The 24572-nt window shown below is 32.9% G+C and overlaps 1 protein-coding gene across 8 annotated transcripts in view; it reads right to left on the reverse strand.

The window, feature by feature from the left end:
• LOC132708242 (potassium/sodium hyperpolarization-activated cyclic nucleotide-gated channel 2) overlaps positions 1-24572 on the reverse strand; it is a 238015-nt gene that overhangs the window by 68727 nt on the left and 144716 nt on the right. The window lies entirely within an intron of this gene.

The raw sequence follows: 24572 nt of genomic DNA on the forward strand, positions 1-24572 counted from the left end.
TATAATATTTTAGGTGAAAACTTTGCCCTGTGAGCTGTTTTTTAATGAGATGCCCATAAACATGACCGATGCATATAACATTGTTTAAAAAAGTTATATTCTTCTAACCTAAGAGAAAAAAAAAAGGATTGATAGGCTTATGAAAAATCGAATTCTTATTTGTTAGACGCGTCGACAATTTTATTGCATTCTTAAGGAGGTCTATAAAGGAGATCACATATATTTAGAAACGAATCCTTAATTGTTTCTATGTTCTGCACTTAATAGTTGTCAAAGTAATTAACTTGTCCAAGTGTTACCAATTTACAAGAATATATTAATGTTAGAATAATGCCCATTTAAATTTTAAATATCTGTACTTTTATTTAGGAAATTTGGCATATTTTTACTGCATATCATCTCTTCTAAAGTTCTTTTTTTAAGGTTGTTTATTGAAAATAGAACCTCTATCAAAATCAAATTCTTGTAGGGTTCCCAGAACTAGATGAACTACAGTATCCCAATTTGTCATATACAAAAAACTCCTTGGCATTGGCGAAAAACCCTTTTTTGAGCGGTGTTCTCATATTTCAAAGCAATTTTTGTTGTTCCTATGGTTAAGACATGGCTGAGCTTGTTTAGAAAAATCATTAACATATGGAATTTTATGATATTTAGCTATTTGTAGCAGTTGTTTGTAGTTTGCGTTGTGTTATCGGCCCAAAAAAATTGTCGAAACGTCGACTATAAAAGAATTAGAATTTTTCATAAACACATCCATTCTTTAATAGTAAAAGAGCTGTTAAATCTTTGCTTTAAAAAAACAACATTCGCGATAAAGGTTTGTATAAGAGTAAAATATATGTATAAAATATATAAAAGTTAAATATAATCGGAAAACTCTCAATGTAAAGGCTCCTCCATAGAAAAATATTTAAGAAACAGCAGGACGATTAACGCCTTAACTGACTTCAGAATATTTTTTTCAACCACCGAACAACAAGATAAGTTTTTCATTTTTTTTACTTAATTAGTTAGTAAATCTTATTTAAATACTATGATACTAGTAAGAGTTCTGACTCTGAAAGAAATATTTCCAACAAATAAGTTATTTATTTGGTTTGTTATCATAGTAATAAAATGTCCGAATCTTAAAAAAAATATTTGGACAATATAACTTTTCACTACTATTTACAAGTCTTCTGGATTCCTTCTTCGTCGGTTATTTATGAATAGAACTTGCCGAAGTTTCGTCAACCATCCTGTTGGATTCTTCAGCGCTTAACTGAAACTGGCTCGCATTCTACTCTGTACCGGTTTGTATACTGTTTGAGGAAGGCGGAGCTAAAGAGAGAACCCATTAAAATCTTAATTGAAAAATGTTTGCCTAGAACACATTTTTTCTTGAACATCTATGGGTTCTCCATTGCTAACAATTATAGCAACTATATTTATCGAAGCTTTTGATAATACTTTGTTAGATATTCGGATTACACAAAAACGTACGTACACCAACCGATACTTTAATGCATTTCCATCGCCATCCGGTCCAGAGGTCCTCAACTATCTCGTTTATACGGACGTAAAACTATCTCAACCCAAATTAAAGCACTTATTTATAACATGTGCTCAAAATACAATTCACGACAACCTTCCGATAAAAATGAATCAGAAAGCAACCCCACATTTGCCATTGTGGTCCCTACATTTAAATCAATCACAATATTATATTAGAACCAGATTTGCCACTTTTGCAAAAATCTTATCATTTTCGATCCATCAAAGACAAAATTTCCTTTTGAGTCACCAGGAGTTTACGGCAGTCGATGCAAATGCGGCAAAGAATACATTGGAGAGACAGGACAAAGAATATCACCTAGTCTAACAGAAAATGAATGAGTCTTTAAGTTCATCAGCCGTTGCTGAACACAATCATGAACTAACCAAACTAAAATTCTGTATGATTATAGTTTTTTAAATTTAACATTGGGGGACTAAAACTCATGCAGAAAATATAAAGTATTAAAAATTTCGAAAATTTTACAAATAATTCATTTCCTTCTTTCTCACACTTTGACTAAATTGTAATTCAGAAAAACAAAATAAATATCTTGATTCAAATAAAACTGTAAATCATATATGTATTGCTGATGTTTAGTTTGTTAATATTTTCCTTACATATACTTATATTAAACTTATACTTATAAAAAAACTTATACTTATACTTATAAAAAATCAATTTTGATCCGAAATTAGGGTCAAATACCTCATTGTGTCACGTTTCAAAGTGACACTTTCAGCAGGCTTGATCTTATGTATAATTTTAGAGTAGGTAGGCAGAAGAAAAAAATATTTTCCCCCTTTAAAACCATCACCTATATTTTGTGTAGTACGGATGAGAGTAATCTTCATACGAAGACCCTTTATAGCAAAAAGTGTAGTTTTTGTCTTTCGACCTAGAATGCTCTGCCGATAATTTAACCGAAAAACTTCACAATCCTTGAAGATTTGACGATGGATGATTTTCCATTGTTTTCGTACTTAGTCTCCGAATGTTCGACCCGGTGCAATCAATCTTTCAGTCAGCTGTAATCGAATAAGTACAAATTTACAATTTATGAAGCTGATGATGAATGTTGTCGAAGCTAGTAGGAACTGTTCGGCCCTGTGTGACCAATCCTTGATGCAATATTCATGAACGTGTAGCGGGTGACGTATTCAATAATTAATAGGCTTAGCCGATTTGGCGCTGTCGAGTCCCTCACAGCAATGAGTCGGGAGACTTCTTATTTATTAACATTTTTGCGAGTTCAAATTAAGTCGGGAATTTGGCAAATTCATCTGGCTAATTTTCACTAGTAGAAGTTTGTATGGTCGCCAAGTTTAGAAATCATCATTTCCCTTTAATGTTTTGCGTAAATATTACCTTCGGAGCGAACGCTGAGCGAGTTTCATTTTATTTGACTTTTGAGAGGAAAGATTAAAAAAAATATCCTAAATATTAGGCCTAAGATGTCTGTCTCAAAGTATATCTTCTTGGCTTTTGCCGGCAACTGTTAAAATTACCTTTCGACCGCGATAAAACACCTAACCAATTAGTATTGTAGGGCACAGCATCGGGAGACTGACTTATGGATTTTAAAAATATAAAGATTAAATATTATTATTATAACGTTTTGTTTATTTAGGTGCAATAAAAGCACATTAGTCCTAATAGAAAATGCGATCACTCCAAATACATACGAATTATCTATAATTACCTATACAAGTAGGTTTTTATTCAAAACCTAATTCTGTTTCATTCACAAAGCTGAGAGCGGGAAGCTGGTACGTCTAGAATGTTCAGTCTATACGCATTTGCCACCTTGTCAAGATATCGCGAAAAATTACTTTTTCTTAGACTTTTTGATATTTTGATACTTTTTGTATAACGAATTTATAGTCTAAACTATAATGTTGACTTTTTAAGTGCCCAGTGTATAATATGTCCCATTTTATATTGTTTATTTTAGTCTTTAGGCTTTCGCGTCCCAAGGCTGAATTGAAAGGAGGCACAAACAGAAATAATATCTTGGATTTTTAATTACTTGCTAATCTGGCATTTTTAGTCACCCTTTGTAGCTCGGTTATATGTCAACTCATATTTTTCTATACTTTGTCTCTATTCCAAGTAACATTTTAAATCAAATTATGTTCTCCTGTTATCACTTTAAATTAAAGCTATTGATCATTTTGTGTCTACCTATAATTTGATTTTTGTCGGGATTTATGTATTTGTCGTATGATTCTCATCATTTAATGGCGTTAAATAAAATCACGAGTTGTTTTGGTTGGTACCAGTGGGTTCGCGTAAATACAATTTTAGTAATATTTTTTCATGACCGACCGACGGCCGAAATTAATGAGCGATTACTAAATGTGTCACACTTTCATAATTGACGAGTTAACCCTAATATCTCGAAGCATGTTTTTGTGGACAGTGGCGTGCACACGATTTTAAAGAATTACCGGCAATGAATACCTAACAAAAAACTATAATAATATTAGAACAATATGTTTCAGAATTTTAAGTAAACTGAATTTTACTTTTAAAGGTAAAACGTCAATAAATATTTTAACTTGTTACAAGGAACATTGAGACTGATTTGGCCTAAAACAAGTTAGTTCAGAAGAAAGCTTAAGCTTAAATGGGTATAACAAATCGTTGAAAGATTCACTTGAGCGATTAATTTGGAAACTGGCAATAATACTTGAAGAGATTTGAGATAAAAATCGGTGTCTACGTTTTGTTTTTCTTTAATAAAATTAAAGTTTTAAAATACATAATTTTAAGGGAACTTTGTTGAATTTTTTGAGAAATATTTAAAGTAGTCGGTAGATCAGCGATACTTCTACCTAGTTCCTACCCCACGCCACTGAAAATGAACGCATCTTTCAATTAAGTGCTTGTTTATATTCTTTCATTTATCTTCGCGAATGCGTTTTTATTGCACGGTTTAACTTGAATTCAAACCGTTTCACTAACTAGAAATGCAAACCATTTAAAATGTATTTCATTTCCCCTCCAGAAGCTATTTGATATTTTATAAAGAGGTATCGAATCCAGAATAATTAGGCCTATGAAGGAGCCAAGGCCTAACTCCTTTTAATTTAATAAAGAAAAAAATAATTGCCCCATTATCTGCTTGGATAAAGTAGCAGTTTTCTTCATATCCTTCTATTCGCCGATGACCAAATCCTCCGGGTGTCTCATATGACCTCGAGTATATGATGATAACACTAAATAAGAGTACAATTTGAATGTTGACGGACAAGTAGTCGAAGCCTGTCAAAACTACATCTATTTAGTAAAAGAGCATTTTTCAGGCAAAGCAAGCCATCAGTAAATTGAATTCCCTATTGGGTGCAAGTAATTTACATAAACAGACAAAACGAATGTGTAAATGTATTGTTGTATAGTTCGGAGACATGGAAATTAACAAAACGTGACTGAAAGTGACAGAGAAGGACTTTCTCAGAAGAAGTTATAGAGTATCACGGATACAAAGAATAACAAACAACGAAATAAAACTAAGAATGAATGTACAAACCATGATTCTGAAGTAATGGGGTTGACCAAAGAAGATTTTCAATTGACAACCGCGATATAATAGAAAAGGGAATCTATAAAACAAGTTCGGAAGAATATAGAGAAAAGACTGGAAGAACACTTTGAATGGATAGGCAGGTCTGGAAAAGAGGATGCGAGAAACGGCTGTAACAAATTTGCTTAGATCTGTATAATTAAATAAGTTGTTTAATTTAAGAACAGTATTGATAAATACAATAAAAAATAATATTCTGTTGGGCAAAAATCAGAATAGTGCAGTAGTGTCCAGTTGCTGTTGTTGTTGCTGTTGCTGTTATTTCCAACAGTTTGGGTTTATGATGGAACTTATACATGGTTAGTTTTCTATAATGTTGCTTAAAAATATTCGAAATATGTTCCAGATAGGTGGGAAGATGTTTGAGATGATGCCTATTGTTTCACTACTTACATATTTCGATATTTTTGTATTCATCTCGATTATTAATCAACCTTTTGGGTAGGTACTTTTAGGCTTATTATTTTGAACATTTTCCCGAGCTTCAACACAAAGGCACCAGTCGAAATAATTATTATTTCGGGCAAATTTCAAATTTAATTTCCGCAAAATGTGGGGTTTGTCGCCGTTCTAGGCATATGATAATTTCCGAACAATGCCGCATCTATCGAAATTTCTATGCGGCTAGAAACTATATTAGAACCTGGGAACGGCGGCGGCGGTCGCCATTTTTAGAGCGATTCTGCTTGCGTACGAACGAGCGGACCACGCACAAAATGAAGTGAAAACCAAAAACGAATGGAAAAAATGTTTTGGTTTTGCTTAGTTTTATTGTTTCTTAACATTTCTCCTTTAAATGATAAAATAACTGTACTAATCTAAATATACGTATTGTTGTGGTTTCAAACAACAGAGAATTGATTCAATTGAATTTGAACAAAGCTCTCATAAATCATTAAATAACTGTGAAATTCTAAACATTTTTTTGTTTTAATTTAATTGTGTTAAATGGATTGTCATCAAGTAAGAGCCACTTCTAATCAGAGAATTGATTTTTACGTTAAACATTTATTAATTTTATTTAGAGAGAACACGTCAAATATTTGAAATCTATTTTTAGAATTGCTGTTACTATTCCAGTTTCCTATAAGATTTCGTTACGGAACGACCCACATCTCTTTGGATTCAAATTTTTAAGACGCGACTGCGATTGATGTGGCTGAAGTAAGATTTGGATTTGGATTCGGATTTGCGAATATTACAGTGGAGTTCGTTATTTACCTTAATTTAAAAAAAGGTATTCCTGTGGAATTTCCGAGAAATTAAGCAAGGAAATATTGGAAGGGAACTCCCAAAAACAATGTCAAATGTTGCTATACAGAAAATAACCCCTTTCCGCTCACAGTTAAGAGAGCTTCAAAATAATGTATCACTCAACCACCTTGAAGAGATCGGGAAGATATAAAACTAACCCCAGTAATGAAATAACCAAATATGCGTTTTATTTAGTTCGGAATCTCAAAAAAACCTGACGTTGTCCCAGATAATGAATTAGCCACTTAGGAGAGCTTCAAAACAATGTATTACTCAACCACCTTGAAGCGGTCGGGAAGATATAAAACTACCCCCAATAATGAAATAACCAAATGTTCGTTTTATTTATTTCGGAATCTCAAAAACTGCTGACATTTTCCCAGATATTGAAATAGACCATTGAAGAGCCACTTAGGAGAGCTTAAACAAATATAAAGAAATAAATATAACGAATTATTTGGGGTGATGCGAGCGGAAAAGGGCTTATTTTCTGTATAGCAATATTGAACATGGTTTTTGGGAGTTCCCTTACAATATTTCCTTGCTTAATTTCCTAGAATTTCCACAGGAATACGTTTTTTAAATTAAGGTAAATAACGAACTGATCCACTGTAATATTCGCAAATCCGAATCCAAATTCAAATCTAACTTTAGCCACAAACGTTTCGGTTTTCGCCGAAATAGTAGTTGTATGGTGTACATTTACGTTATAAGAATCTAATCAGTAACCTTTGGAAAAGTTTGATCATTAAATTGATTAAAGTGGTTGGTTGTTTATTTATTGGTCAAAAATTGGTCAACTTGGATTTGTTCAAATTCACTTATTCATTGGTTTCCAGATTAAGGCTACGATTATGATTTGAGACAGTTTGCAATTGACCTGTCCGTCACTGCGATCCAAGAGATCTATAGCGAATATCTCCATAGCTATAAATTTTTATTTAGATTCGTTTCTATGATTAGACTCTGCAGCTTCGATAGTGACTTCTTGGTGTAGTAGAGGATCCTGGTCTGGTTACGTTGATATAGTACGTGTGTGGCAATTCCCTATCCCCTCTTCTTTACAAAATCTACAATCAGTGTTTTTTCCTACTCTCATTATGTTTAGATGCCTTGATGCGATTTCGAGGGCTACTTCGTCGGCTACTTTCCTAAAATTTCTGCTTTTAATGATAAAGGTAAATCCAATACTTAACTTTAGGCCGTTCAATAGAAAACCGTCTCATACAGTTGATAGCTAAATGCAATATGAAAATGCAATAATTATCCGTAATTAATTCCATAGTTTCAGAGCAATATTATCTTCAATCCAAATATCTTAACAGGGAATTAACACATCTTACCTTTGTTCTTATATCAAATAATTACCATTACTATTAATTAAATATAAAATTTAAATTTAATTAATTGAATAAATTATCCTAATATTCAACATCATATCGTTTAATCAAATCACAACAGAACAAAACATTCAGCAATTTTATATCAAATTTATGTCCATGCGACCGGCGTAAATGACAAAGTTATTAGATTCCAATATGCGGCGCCCACATAGGATTATAATACGTCCATTATTTTATACAATGTCAGTCAGCAATTAGCGATATAATATACAAATATTGCACAATAATTTTTGCTGGCTTAAGGAAAAATTGTCAATTCGGCCCAGTTCTTTTAGCCTTATTATTTCGATAATTTTTCGTATGAATTAGATAAGATATAAGCTAAAATTCGTTAAAATCCTGAATCAAAAAAAAATTCTAAAGTATTTTCTATTAAATACATTACAAGAACAACAAATGGCAGGTCACAATATCAAACACATTCTAATAACATTCATAGAGAGCAACATAATTATCAGATAGACAAACACCAAACATTGAAACAAAAATTAGGTAAAAAAAATAAGTAAATAAATAAATAAATAAATTCCCAGTTAGTATTCTGGAGACACTCGTGACGCAACACGGATGTACTCATCTGCGGTATAGAATGCGTTCTCCAATAGAAATTGTTTTATTATATTTCAAATTTTAGTGAATGGCAGATCCTTGACAACGGTTGGTAGAACATTGTAGTAATTAATGTACAATTTATTTAATTCGGATGTGCGCAGCCTAGAATGGCCCTGGACAATTAATTCAGATCCCCTGGTGTAGTGATTGTGGCGATCACAGTGCTTAGGCATATCGTTCTTTAGCTCATGTATGAGAGTGACCGTATAGTAAATAAATAGTGATGGTAAATAATAATAATAGTAATAATAATAATATCAAGTGCTTCTCAAAGTATCGCATCGGCTTGAGTTTCCACGGTCGCTCCCCCAAAAAGTAATTGCGTCCTTGATCTATTGATATTGGGTAAACATCACAATCAATTATTGGTTTATATGTAAGGGACGACACATGGTTGAGACAGGTACATGTCGATCACTTGTCGATTAATATCAGTGGCAGCATTGAATAACGCGTTTTACGGGATGTTTCTAAAAAGCCTCTTACGAATATGTTACCAATTTTCACGTTATGTAGCGTGTAAATCATTTGACATTAAAATTAACACAAATTGTGAAAAATGTATATAAACGTTTATTAAGTAGAGGATTCATTAAACAAGAACCTTTAAAAGAAACCTGCCTATTTTCAAAAACGGCAACATGATCGATAAAGGGAAAAAAGGAAATGGAAGAAACTTAGTGATTTTCAATCTCATCGTTTGGATAATAGTAAAAAAGATCGTTCATAATTTACATAAACTAAAAATTAAGCAGGAAGAAGCAGAAACTTGGTTCGATACACACGATGCAGTATACATATGCAGTACCTACTTTGGATAAATTGAAAAAGAACCCAGAAGAAGATGAAACCAACATAATTATTATCGGTGTCATAGAATTATTTGTAAAATGGGATTGAAATACCTTAAAATATATTGGAGATTTAATTACGTTCAGAAAATTAAAAAATACAGTTTAGAAAACAAAGGTATAATTTATCTAGACAAAACTTGGTTTGAAACACAAAGGATGGTTTGATTCCAGTAAAAACTGGCATTTATTTATTAATTTTTTCCAAACTGATCGCTGTTGTTGTTCAAAATACAAGCCCAAAACTTTTTAAAAACTGATTTCCAAATTATCTTTTACAAAATATGCCGAATAACAAAACAGGACTGTAAATGATTGTAGAGGACAACGCAAGCTATTACAGTCGCCTGCTACAAAAAGCACGAAATTTATCAAATACAAAAACTGAAATTTAGAAATATTTGTTAGCAAATGATATATATTTTGAATCAAGAAAGGGCAAGTGTTAAATATACTATTAAAAAGCAATATGTGATTGTTTAGTCAAACATACTTTTTTACGTTTTTCTCCATATCATTGTGTTGTATTGTATTATATTAAACCACATAGAACGCTTGTGGCCTCAATCAAATGTGAGAGCAGAAAATGTTACTCTACTTTAAGTCCGAGTGAAATAAATTTAATTAACAATGCAATTAATGGCATATCTGTTGAAAGTTGGAAAAGTGCAGTACAGCGCATTTTAAACATTGAATATTCTACATTTGCATACAAAATAACCGAGTCTATTGTAGTCAATCTTAACAACGATTCTGAGAGAGAATAAGATTTCGAATAAAAATGCACTGGAACTATGATTATATACTCTACAATGTAATCAAGATTTTCAAATTTTACATAATGAAAGTAAAGGGCAAAATTAAATTTACTTGAAGGTTTATAAATCAATACAGTAAATTTCCAGTCTAATTACCTAGCGTTGTAAGAGTGCTGACTTACATGAATTTTTAATTTTATTAGCTATCTAATAATCTACGCTTCTGTTATAACTTACCCCGACTGAATAATGATAGATTTTGTTGATATAAGTAATGTTAGCTAGAAAAAGTTTCAATGCTGACGAAAAATGTCGCTCTCCTTGTCAATATATGTTAAACTCCTGGTTATTTTGTTTTCTAAAAGACATTGTGGCTTTTAACTTTCGGCTGAAAACGTTTAGTCAATTAATAAAGAGTTTTAGGTTTGTAAGCTATGGCCAATATTTCGTACATCCAAATCCAAGAGAAGACCAAACTTAACTGCTCAAAGAAGAAGCTCATATTATCCCTATTGGCTTTCATATTAAATCAACAATCTAAAGAGGAAGAGTAGGGTGCATTTTACCCCGATGGAAAGAAATCCGTTTAACGATATCCAACAAAGGTTCGAGGAATTGAAAGAACTGACTTAAAAAAAAGACCACGCGTCTATATTTACCAAAATCGACAGGGTATGCCCTTAAATTAAAGGTAGCATACAGCAGATGGATCCGTTTGAAACCCGCTAACATTCGCAGGCAGCCAGTCATTCACACACATGCATGGAGAGTGCGGATTTGGGTCGCCACGATGTCAGCTGCTGACTTAAGTTGAACTACAACAGATGTCAAAAATACTTTACCAAAAATCTTAGGTAAAATGTTGTTACATTTTCAGGTATCTTGACAGATCAAAGGATAAACAATCTGAACGTAATAATTTCTTATTAATATTTATAAAGCACCAAATTCCTGAGTAAAATATCCTTGCAATGGAAATTTTACTGATAAGGATTTTCCGGGTGGAGGGAAAAATGTGTGGCCTATAAAAACAAATTCAAATTTTGATTTTAATTATTTAGCAAAAATAAATATTTTAAAATTAATTAATTGCTTGAATCTATTCCAATTCAAGTGCTAAATGGTTACTCACAAAAATTGTAAACTGATTGTAAATAATCATAAACATCTGGACAAAACACAAATTTGTCTAATGGCGGCCGCATCTCCTGGGGTCCAAAACATGGTGTACTCACTGAATGTAATTAATTTTCACCGTGGAGAAACACCTTCTGGACGTTTGCAGGTCAGCAGTGTATATAATTTCAATGCCGACCAAAATGGCACTCTCGAGTCGTTTGAATTACTTCGATTTCCGCAACGGAACGCAGATAATTCATATTGTGTTCCTACTGCATTGGAAAGGTGGCCGGTACATTTTACCATAATATTTATTATCTCACCAGGTAAAGGAACAATATCTGTTCTTTAAATTCATACCTATAATTCTATTTAAATTGTGATGTGGGGATGTTTTGTGGAAGGTGAGGCTCTACTAAATAAAAAGCATGTAATTTCTACTGCACAAACCGTACCTTCAAAACAATATAAACTAAAATTTTCTTACAAGCTTTTCTTTTGTCTAGTCAAAAATATTGAATTACATCGACTTTATTTGAAAATCTTGATATATCAACCTTTATTTCATTTATATCCATTCAAGACTGAAAATATTATTGATCAAACTGAAGAGTCAAATAAATTTGCAGTCAGAAATTGGATCGTCTGTCTCCCGTCGTCGTAAAACCATAATCATTTTAGAGATCGTTAACGTATAACTTAATGTTAACACTTAACTCATATAAAAGAAACCCAAACGGTTACCAAATGAAACGTAGATCAAGATGTGGTAAGTCACCTACTTGTGTAGAAGGAACGGATACAGATGAATTAAGGTGGAAAGTACTAGAGAAACCAAACAATCGAACAAGCAATATCAACAGAGATGAGCGAGGAGCACTCAAAGAGCTGTAAATGGACGAGACAATCAAGATTCTTTCGACAGACAAGGATAAAACTACTGCAATAATCAGATACGTGGCAGTATGACTAGAAAAAATAGAGTTTACATTAATATATTAACACTTTGGTTACCATATGACTTACCTGTGAAGCAGCTTCTTGGGTTGCCTGTGTACATTCGGCTATGTTGTACAAATTTCCCCACTATACCAAGAGCTTTAATAAGTCCGAGTTTTTTACGGAGGGCAAGAGATGTCCACCGTACTCGAGAAGAAGACTGTAAATTTATTTTTATTTTTGTGATTCACATGGTACACAGATAAACTTGTATTTTTTTTTAACATTTGCTTCTTTGTTAGTTGAATGTTGTAAAGACGTTTAAGTGTGTTTTAACTATTAAAAATATGGATAAAAAAACTGAAGCTAAACTTATGCGGTAGTATGTATAAAGAACTGCACCCCTTTCTAGGGTCTGAGTATGAACTAAGCGGATCAGAATCTGACACTGGCTCCTCAAGTGGGTCAAGCTCAGCAAATCGAGTGGATGGACGTAGACGGATCTTCCTTAGAACAATTTGTATTTTATACATACATAATATGCAACTGGTACAGTTACAACATACATCCTGAATATGACACTAGAAGAAACCAATAGGTACCAACCCAAGTGAATAACATTTCTCTTGATGAGTGTTTTTTTTTTGCTATATTACTATACACCCTAAAATTTCTGATTATTGGTCTAAAAAATTTCTATATAGGCATTGTTTGGTACGTTATGTCATGACAAGAAGCATGTTTCAAAATATTCTTAGCTTCATTCACTTTAGTGATAATGAAATGGCAGATAAGCAGGACCGTTTAAACAAAATGTAGAAGCCTCGCGTGTAGAAGCCCCTACCAAAAAAATTATGGACCTAAAAGATCCACCAGAAGTGGGTTTTGCAATACACTCCCGGTCAGGCCTCAAAATACGGACAACAAATTTTTAAGTTCTGCGATGAAACCGAATATACCTAGGAAACCCAAGTTTACTAGGGAAAAAGTAACACAAACGCAGCAATAATGTGGTACTCCGCTTGCTAAAAGATTGTCTTTGCCAGAGACCCCCATTAGTGGCTGATCATTTGAAGATTGTATGAAGAAATTGACTTATATTTTACTGCAAAGAAAAACTTACAATGTGGGAACCCTAAGGAAAAATGTTAAACGAATTTCAAAAAATGTCTGAGACTACAAAAAAATGAAAAAGGGAGAGGTAAAGAGACGTAAAGGTAAATGAGTTGTGGTAGGCAATTTGAAGAATAAGAGAGTTCCAGATTTATAACGACAAGCCACACTCTAAGGATGGCACAAGCAAAGAATTAAAATCGTAAAGAAGGCTGTTATGTTCTACAACAAATATAAAATGATAATAGGTATCTCTGATCATATGTCTTCCTATTTCTCCTTTGAATCTTTATTTCAAATTGCAGTAGTGAATGCAATGCATCAAACGTCAACCAACAAAAAAATGCAAATTGCCGATTTCAGAGAACAACTGTGATAGGTATGATAAAAACAGTAGACGAAACAAATGAAAATAAAAAACTAAACACAAATTACAAGAGAGTGAAGAAAGGATAGGAAGAAGGAAGGAAAGCAGAGAAAACGCTGTATCTCTTGCTATGAAAATCAATATAATATATAGAATTCCCGGATGGCGGCCAAAAAGACAAAGTTGGTATGGACTTTTTGTAAGGAGTGTTCAAATTCGCCTTTACTATATTTGGAATACACTTTAAAAAAATGTTTATTATGATTCACTCGTGATACGCTTTTGGTTTTTGGGATATTTGGTTCACTACTATACCGATTAATTTCTCTTATATTTGAACCAATAAATTTTTGGGGCGTTTTAAAATTTATGTTGTCTGATATCACCGTGCTGCGATGCTGGTACCTTTGTCATTTCCAAATTTTGCTGTGGTATCCAATGTGTTAAGTCAAACAAATATAATGCAGGTTATACATTTTTAAAAGATGTCCCTTTGCTTCCGGGGTGCGTCCTTTTTAGTTTAAAAATAAAACTAAACATAAACAGGCACCGTCCAAATTGCATCAAAGAATGAATAACTTGTAAAGAAAATGGTCAAAAATAGCGGCGTGCAAAAGTGAGTTTATGAATTGCACCAGTGTTTTAAACTAGGGGAGCGCCAAAGTAGTACTAATTAAATAAGATTATTTAAAACCTACAATGTAAAAAAATGAGCGAAACTTTTTTATTGTTTATTAAATGTCAAAGTCTACAGTTATTACGCCTTTTAAACAGTAATTGTGTAACAAAATTTAAAAAGGTTTTTTCTTTATAAGTTCGTACAGTTTAGAGGGTATCCGTAGTTGTTTAGAATAAAAAGGGAATTTCATAAAATGGCTATATTACCATAGCAATGCCAGATATGAAAATAATGACAACGTGCTGATGAATTGACAGTGATTCACTCAACATGATATTGAACTTTAGAAGTCCTCGTTTTCCAAATTCTTTCTCAAAAAATGGTAAAAAAACTAGTTAATTTAATTCTTATTATTAATTCACCGAATATATGAATTATTAGATATCAACTTGTCAAATGAATAAATAGCAAAAAGTAAAGAATTCTTGCTTCATATTTTTTTTTTCGAAAAAGCGGTAACTAAATATATTTGCGCTTTGAAATGAATGTCCGTGGGAGCCCTTTACATTTTACCAATCTGCACCTGGGTCCTCAAGGGATAATGGAATATACACGAAATAAATTTTTATGATGATTAGGCCCAGTTTCTACCTTGTGTTGTTATTTTGGGACGCGCATCGCCTTTAGACCACTTTAAGGCAACTCGAAGCAGCTTTCATTTATTATTTTTACCTGGTCCGTAACAGAAAACGCCGAAGATTAATCTCAACGAGAAAATAACAAAACACCGGAGATATAGGCGTCCGAAAAACGGATCATTAGTCTTTTCAGACTTCTCCATAATTTTTAACAGCTCCACAAATGGCTTAAAATTTCAGGGTTCTAATTTATCACCCGGCAAACAAAACGCAAAGAAAATATTTCGCAGGTGAACGACGAATGAATCAATTACAATTACGGCGTTTGAATTACAAATCGATGGACATTACTGGCGAATACATAAATGTTTTTTTAACGATTATTTTATTCGCAGGAATCCCCCGGAAAACACGCATTAAATCATCCAATTAAAACGATTGCGTCAATTAATCTCGCTAGACCAATTAACGGCGAAAACTATTTCAAATAAAACGCCCAATTAATATGTTTTTGCGCTCTGATTTCGTTGTTTACTGTCGCCATTATTTTAATAAACTAAAACAATACGCAGCTACGCTGATGACGCCGTACTGGTATCTGAAACTAAAGGCGATCTGCAGTTAAAGCACGACATCAAAAACAAAATGTAACACAAGTTTAAAATATCAAGATCCGAATATCCTTTTGCACTTTCCATTTTTTGGGGTTATTTTTCTGTGCTTTATTCAAAACAGTCTGTCAATGGCAAATTGTTCACAAAATGGCTTAAAACGTAAGCACACCGGCCTATGAGAGAAATATTTGTTACGTGTGTTTTTAAAACGACGAACAATCTATAGTCACTAAAATTTGAGAAACGGCTGCTGATATAGGGACATATATGGAGACTTTTTAGATAAATCATTATTCTTAACGGCAACATAAAATGTTTAGGGTTACATTTAAAAAAAAAGGTTTCGGGCGGTAAGTTTTTACTGTTACTAATTTTTCCTCAGATATTTAAATCTTTGGGGCACCCTGTACCGCTTACTGTTGGTCATACAAACAAATGTTTTCGCTAATCGCTGCAAAATTTTTAAATAGCTCGCTCACTTACGCAAAAAGGTATTAATCTTTAATAATGCCTTTATTTAAAAAAAAATCAAATTATTTTTTACGAATTAAGGGAAGGAGATAGGGACAGAAAATGTTAACAAAAGTTACTCAGAATTTTGCGCAAAACCAGAAACTGTAAGAATATACAAGGTGTTCCATTTGAATTTCCAATGTTGTCGGCTGTTTCTAATTCAATTGGCACCGCTGCAAAGATAAAAGACGAAATATATTTAGTTCGCCAGAACTTTTAATAGGACCCTCAAAGTGAATCACCCATTATATGACTTATGTCAAATTGCGTTGTAACAAAGTTGCGCTGTAGGGTAAACGTGACATTTGGTAGAGCCTTTATTGAGAAATCATTGTTTTTAAGGATATCCACGTATGGTTAGTATAGTAGCATATCGTCTTGGCCTTTGACTGACTCTACTCCACAACGTAATTACCACTTCATAACTATTGTTAGTGGGTAAACCCAACAACCAATAATTTATTCATAGGTAAGAGACAAGATAGGGGCGACACAAGTATGTCGGCTGTTTTCAGAGACAATTTTATATCCCATGCGTTTCGAAAAATCTGGTACCTATATTATTAATTAATTTATCAGTTATGTCATCATCACTAATGATTGTGTTAAACCTAAATCAACATAATTTAATACTTACTCCTTATATTTTTAAAACACCTTAAAAGTCCGTCCCTGATGCTCTGTCCTACAATACAGACTGCTCAGGTGTTTTAATGACGTCGGCAGGTTAGTTTTTGGTTAATTTAGTAGTTAGTTAGTTGCGATATTTGCCGCCAAAACTCAAGACTTTGTGGAGGAATCAAGATAGTTTATTGAAAAACCCAATAATTTTTCATTCGTTAATAAATTAATAAATTATTTTTATTATTATTAGCGTAGTAAGCTAACAAATTATACAGGCTATTCCTGCTATTTAGTTTTTGTTTTAATTAAACGTTTTAATGTAACAAGTTTTTTGTGTTATTTGAAAATTTTTAAATTCTGGCTGTGCTGGAAGGTTTTATTATTAGTCTTTCAGATAGTAAAGGCGTGTTATTTAATTAGTTTCTCTTAGAATTGGATTATCTGTAATAGATTTAAATAGGCTCGAGAAGTCTGTTGCAAAACAACATTCAAATAATAACCACTTAAACCTACCAACCAGATGAAATTGATACTAAAAAAATAATACTAATAATATAATACTACTAACTAATAATACTAAACTAAAAAAATTAAAACATGTATTTGGCATATAACAATATAATTATATCATGATACATAACATAAATATATATAATTATAGTTGCTTGCCGGTATGATTAGTTTTCTTAGTTGAATTTAATTTTTAAATTTTCTAACTTCAATTAAGATAGAATTGTTCCAAATTGATAATTTTATAACTTAATTAAATTTGAATGTGAGATATACATTTTTTTTAAACCTAGGTGTCTAGGTCAAAATTAGATTACAATATAAATATGGTAATTATGTGATAATATATTGTAATATTAATAATAATAATATATTCAGATTTTCAGAAAGGATTATTTAAAATAAATCACGCATACTTTTGTCAGAAACCGAAATAGCAAATAAAAGGAAGTCAAGTAATTTCAAACCCCTAGAAAATTGATGCGTTTTTTCTGCCCTGGCATTTTTATGAACCTTCTTTCCACTTTATTTCGCTTTTATATTATAATTCCAGCCAGTCACTGATTTATTTAACCACGTCCCAATTAAAAGCGGGGCGACGGACGCCACTGCACCGCTTAATTCTTTCCGACGAAACAATTCCGTACGCTCCACGCTGATTTCCTGTGATCTGGGGCCCACGTTTTTTAAAATCGGTACAGCGACTCAGAGGGGGCGGCTAAATTACTATGATTAAAAAAGAGCACGAACTACGTTTCAATGTCGTCATCAAACGGAGATGAATTTTAAAGCCATCCCAAAATTTACACTTTCCGCTTGGCAAAATTTGACACGCAATAAAAGGTTAATAAAAATACCTTAGTTGCAAGTGTTTCATTCAAGTTTTGTATCACACAAAATCGGTATTTCATAATTTATGGGAGTTTAATATTCCATAGTCTTTTTTTAAAATACCAAATACGATAATACGATCCAAACAACTAAATTTTGGAACAAACGTATACTTTAATTATACATTTCTAGATTATAGACAGATAAATATAAAAAAATGTATACTATAAATAATGGGCATGCCCGAAATTTAATTAGTGACCTTGCGGAAAACATATGTCCAAATCCCCATTCAATCTTCAGGCAAAAAGGAGTTAAGTGTATCGCTGTTTAAACAGAAAATTGAGCAAAGTGCATGCGCGGAAGATCATTTTCATCTCTACAAAAATATCATGGCCCCCTGAGGGGCATATATTATTTAATAGCTACATAAGTTTTATCAGTCTGACGAAAAGGAGGCTTTGAAATGAAACATATGAGTAAATAGTTGTCAACAAGAATTACCACGGATCATCTGAATACTAATAAATGACAACCGTCAGTTTTATGAAGAGTAAAACACGATAATGATATGTGGAAAACTTAATGATCCGAAAGTGCCAGAAATAGTTACTCATCAGTACCCTAAAGGGAAAACAATGCTTGCATGCTTGAAAGTAAATTGAAATATGGTGAAACTGCCGGTATTGATGTTTGCTGTAAAAGCTCAGACCGTCCAACAGCTGTTTCTTAAAGAAATTTAATAGAAAGGAGAAACCGAAATTTTCTCAAAATTATTTCAATTTCGATTTGTTCTATTTGTATTTATAAATAATCTTGACAAATTTACAACTCGTTATCAGTAAAAATTGAAACTATTATATATTATATGATAGAAACTTTCAAAAAATCTTTGCTTTCTGGATGGAATGTGTTTTACAATTTGGAAGACCGAAAAGTGTCTTTTATATTCTTTCCAATTTACAATTATATAGTACGGTTGCTGTTATTAAGGTGCGAAGCCAGAAACTTTAAACTATGATGTTAACGTAATCACTATTAACTCGTAAAAGATAGTTTTCAGATAATGTAGGAAAAAGGAAGGGCGGATGTTTAAGTTTTTGTGTTGGGAGAAAAAGTAGTTAAATGGTGGACTTATTATTTGAATTTATTAAACAAATGTTGTTATACAAAAAATGTATTCACAATATTAGGTCCTGCTAGTTATAAATACAATAACACCAACGAATCGACTTTTTTAATATTTGGGTTCATTAAAATACAAATTGGGCTAAATTTGCCAACATTGCAAACTTGCGTGCACTTTACACCAAATCTTTGTAGCACTTCCGCCTAAAAACTAGGCTCTAAAAAACCACTATATAGCTGCTCGACTGCACTATCACTTCTTAAGTGACTCAAATTCCATCAATTACAACATCTTGCAATTGTAGAGTGTTACCTATCATTATTTAATAATAATATATATTTTATAATAAATTTTTTACAGAAATAATGTATGAAAATATATCTCTTGATGTAACCTATGCTGCTCAATAGAGTGGCATTTTAGCTCTTTTATTTTTCATAGTTAACATACTCACAAATTAATATTATAGAGATAGTCAGAGACAAAAATTGAATCCCAGTTAATCGGTAGCCATTTTGTTTGGTCCAGACAAGAAAAGCAAGACAAAATATTTCTCGGAAATTAAGTCGCCAAGATATATTTTCTAAATATATTTGATGCCCTTAATCGCGGTTTAGTATTGCTTGAATACCGTCTGGACAATCGTCCAAACTTATGGGTTTGAGGATGGATCATTAATTCTTGTCAAAACTTTTTTTATGAAGTTATGGTAACGTGCTTTCGTGCTGCTAATGATCTGTTCTTGGTCCCCTATTATTATATATTATAATCTACACCTCCGAGCTTTTTATATGTCCTATCTTAGGGAATAGTGCTTTTGCTGATAACGCATAGCTCTATTATCTCGAACTGGCTTTAATAGTCACACAGAAGGTTCTGATTTAAAGGACATATCTACGCAAAGCTCGTTAAAATTGAGTGTTTCCAAATCCAAATGAATGCATTTTGATAACAAAACAAATAGGTCAAATTTGACAATCGGTATCGATAGCCACAATGTAGACGAATGCAGACAAACGTTAAGGGTTGACAATGGGTTGGCGTGTGCGAATTCATAACGATAAAAAACGTTGTCTCGTCTGGGCGGAACGGCGGAATGCCAGTCGTGCTGAAAATGAAACAAAAGTGCTCCGAGTGAGCACGAGCACATCCATATAACGGGTCTTCGCAATAATGAGGGAAGTAAAAAAATGGCGAGACTTGAATACCGTCTGGACAATCGTCCAAACTTATGGGTTTGAGGATGGATCATTAATTCTTGTCAAAACTTTTTTTATGAAGTTATGGTAACGTGCTTTCGTGCTGCTAATGATCTGTTCTTGGTCCCCTATTATTATATATTATAATCTACACCTCCGAGCTTTTTATATGTCCTATCTTAGGGAATAGTGCTTTTGCTGATAACGCATAGCTCTATTATCTCGAACTGGCTTTAATAGTCACACAGAAGGTTCTGATTTAAAGGACATATCTACGCAAAGCTCGTTAAAATTGAGTGTTTCCAAATCCAAATGAATGCATTTTGATAACAAAACAAATAGGTCAAATTTGACAATCGGTATCGATAGCCACAATGTAATATTTAGTCAGTCGAAAACATATCCCTAGTGCCTTGTTGGATTCCGATTTACACTTTACTGAACATATAAAAGTAATTACCCAAAGAGAGTATATCTAATTTAAGCAACTTTACTCCAGTCGTCAGTTTCTGAGTACTACAATAAATGTTCAGGAGTGTTAAGTTTGCCCTTTAATTATGCAAACTCTATCTCTAGTACCTGCTTTCTTAGTTACGTGTTTTCGGCAATTGGAGCAATATCACATTCATAAAGTGCAGAAAGTCTAAGAAAATCAGAACTTCTGTCGAATTTTATATCGAATTTAGGATGTTATATGCAAAATTTCTTTAGAATGTCTGAAAAACGAATTTAAGCTGAATTCTGATATATGTAGTAGAGATACCAGAAATAAATTAAAATTTGTAATACCGAAGCAGCGAACAGCTGCATATAAAAAATGTTTTACTTATGACAGCGTTCAACTGTATAATGCTTTGCTACATGATTTAATAAATCACAATGTTGAAAAATTCAAAGCCCTTTTTAAAATTAGTTTGAAAATTATTTATTTGTTTTCTCATTTTATAGGCCTTTTTAATATTTTTGTCGTCAGATTGGTTATAAAAAATGTTTTTCAATTTCAAAAGGTTTGTGAAGTTGCAATTACGACGAATTGCAAATTTATATCTCTGGTCTGTTAATAAACGTTTAATAATTACCTAATTACCTCGATTAATACTATTAACCGACTATAAACCTTATATGAGATTATTTAGTAGACCGAAACTCCGCAGAGTGGTCAGAAGCTTCATTATTGACCAATTCAGTAACCTGAAATCTTCCGATCTATACCTACATATACGTAAAATACAGGCTTTCTGTTGGGCTTTCTGCACTTCTGTGAATAAGTTTGGGGACAAATCAAAAGACATAAGGTTAAGATTTGCTGGCATTACATCTTCCACAGATATGCTTTGGATTTCGATAGCTTGGTTCAGATATTTACGACTTTTCTCAGTGATAGCCTCTTGTCTGGACGATCGTAGTCTACTATTTTAGCAATAACGACTGGTCGATTCCAATAAAGGATAGTTGCGTCCTTCCATAGATTGCTCAATCTCAATTGGCAATACACAATCACAATTGTTCTTACTTGATTATGTCTGTGGAGAACCCCTTGTCTATTATATCTACTTCTAGATTATTTTTTGAGTAATTTCGAGTTTTCATTCTTTGTCTTGTGTAGCTGCGACAAAGTCTTTGGTTTCTGGCTATAGGTGTCCTTTATGGAGTTAGTCTAAAGATGCTTAATTGTCAACGTTACCTGTTTAGAGTTGTTTGGGGTATCCGCAGCGATTTTTTTTCATGCCAAATGTTAAATCTCTCTCATTTACCTTACATTATTATTATTATTATTATTAATACTGTTATGTATCCGGTGAACTTTACATCAGTACATTAAATTATACTTGAATATTTGTAAGACGGAGTTGCACTCTTACTGCAAACACATTTTTAAATCTTAACAAAAGTTTTATGTTATTTCGCAATTCTTCCCCGGCCGTGATTATAACGTTACGTAAGACGAAAAGCAGAGCACCACTTAAACGAATGCAGACAAACGTTAAGGGTTGACAATGGGTTGGCGTGTGCGAATTCATAACGATAAAAAACGTTGTCTCGTCTGGGCGGAACGGCGGAATGCCAGTCGTGCTGAAAATGAAACAAAAGTGCTCCGAGTGAGCACGAGCACATCCATATAACGGGTCTTCGCAATAATGAGGGAAGTAAAAAAATGGCGAGACTCTTGTCACAATTGTGTGCTGATATATTTCGCAGGAGGGAAAGCGAATGGGAAGAGAAATTGTGGCAATTAAATTCGCCAAAATGCAATTTACAACTCACTCCCCTTACCATTGATATCAATATTTTAAAATTTTAGGATCGAATTGATGAAAATTTTCTCTTAAATTTCTCCAATATCCTAAAATGTCCCTTAATATCCCATCCTAGAAATTTCCTAAAAACATTAGTCATTTTCGAAAATTTCCTCTAAACAACCATTATTTTCCAGCTGAAACAGCGAATATATTATAAATGAATGATAACTTTAAACTCTTAGTATTACACAGGTAGTTGCCACTTCTTGCATGGTTGTCACCAAAATCATTGACGGAACCCAACTGCGTGGGAAAACTTAAAATTTTATGCATACATTATCGGATGTACCAGATGTTTGGTTTAGATAGTAAGAATATTTTTAAAATGGAAATCACAGTCTGCTATGAGCAGCAACCAAAATTTGATCTTTTCCATTTCTCTAGATATTTCTATGAGCTCATCGAGTGGATATTCTTTACAAACCGCATCATTATTGCAAGTATTATTAACGTTGTAAAGGGGACTGGGACAACTAGTTCAATATAATACGATATCCATCTTATGAACGAAGAACTACGAAAATAAGATCCTAAAGTAAAGTAACTGCAAAATATGACTACCAATATCAAACAAACAACCTGAATTTAACCAGCATTGTGCCCGATGCCCAACAAATCAAATATTTGGTTTGTTTCACTTTTTACACAACTTCTGGATTCCTCCTGCGTTGGTTTTTGCTGAGTCGAAGTTGCTGACATTTCGCCAATCATCCTGTTGGCTTCTTCAGAGCTTGACTGAAACTGGCTCGCATTTTACTCTGTACCTGCCTATATAATGTTTGAGGGGGGCGGAGCTAAATGAGGGGCATAAACACCGTCTCGGATGACTGATTTCCAAATTGGTGATAGGTAGAGACCTGAGTCGCGGTTAAGATTGTTAGGTCGTTTATAGCGAAAAGTCAGCAATTTCGACTCAGCAAAAACCGACGCAGGAGGAATCCAGAAGTTGTGTAAAAAGTATTACAGTAGCCTGTGGAAGTTTCTTTGAAAAATTTGGTTTGTTTCATTAAATAAAAGTTGCTAAATTTGCCCCAGAATTGCAACGAAAATTACATGCAAGCGATATTAAACTATCCTGCATTATCATCAGCAATATTTATTGCTTCTTGCATTGCATTAGGCATCGCCCCATGTCAAACGACCTTTAGCTTCGGTTCGTTTTTCCCACGGTCTTCCGTCATTGAACGTACTCTTCAACACTGCGCGCCATCTCACGAGTTTGGTTATATCTTAACTTAACTTTTCAGTAATATTCTAATATCACTTAATATGCCATAATTTCACATTGATATTCCCATCCTAACGCATAATTTTCCTCGACATATACAATAAACATCCCTTGCGATTTACCCTTTGGACTTTACATCAAGAGAGTTTATTTCTAACTGAATTTCATTTTTTTAAATATTTTTCTAATATTTTATAACATTCTCTAAATCTTCCCAAATTTAATATCTCATATTAATATCCTCATAAAACTTATTTTCCTTATTTACCTTGATAATTCCCACATAATTTCTCTTAACAAGTGTCACGAACATCCCCTGTGACCTTTTCATCAAAACTCAAGACAACAGCTTAAATTAGAGTATTTTCAGCAAATTTCTTAGTTCAGTTTCTTCGGCACGTTGTACCTTTGTTTTGGTTAGTTTGTGGTAGTGGATTGTTTTTTCACAGCATTCGGCCAATTAAAAAAAATAGTATGCTGTAGTCCTTAATGTTCTGAACAAATGTCTTCATGGGCCCAATTCGAACCTATGGGGAATTTTAAGCAATGTTAATGTTACTAGAACATCCTGCAAGTTTTAATTTCTCAACTTTTGGACTAACGAACTATGACGAGTTCATATAATTATGAGATTTTCCCATAATTTAGAACACCCTGTATTAAAAACTGATACTGCTACTGACTGCATACTTCACAGTTTTGAGACCGTTAAACTCCATAATATAATATAACTTTTGAATCGTAATAAAAAAATGTTGCTTCAATCTTCAAAAAAAAAATGACGCTGACATTTAAAAGTGCATGCAATAAGCAAAATTCTCCCATAAC

The sequence above is a fragment of the Cylas formicarius genome, unplaced genomic scaffold (assembly GCF_029955315.1).
Source record: "Cylas formicarius isolate icCylForm1 unplaced genomic scaffold, icCylForm1.1 PGA_scaffold_10__41_contigs__length_53128322, whole genome shotgun sequence".
Classification (NCBI taxonomy): Eukaryota; Metazoa; Arthropoda; class Insecta; order Coleoptera; family Brentidae; genus Cylas; species Cylas formicarius.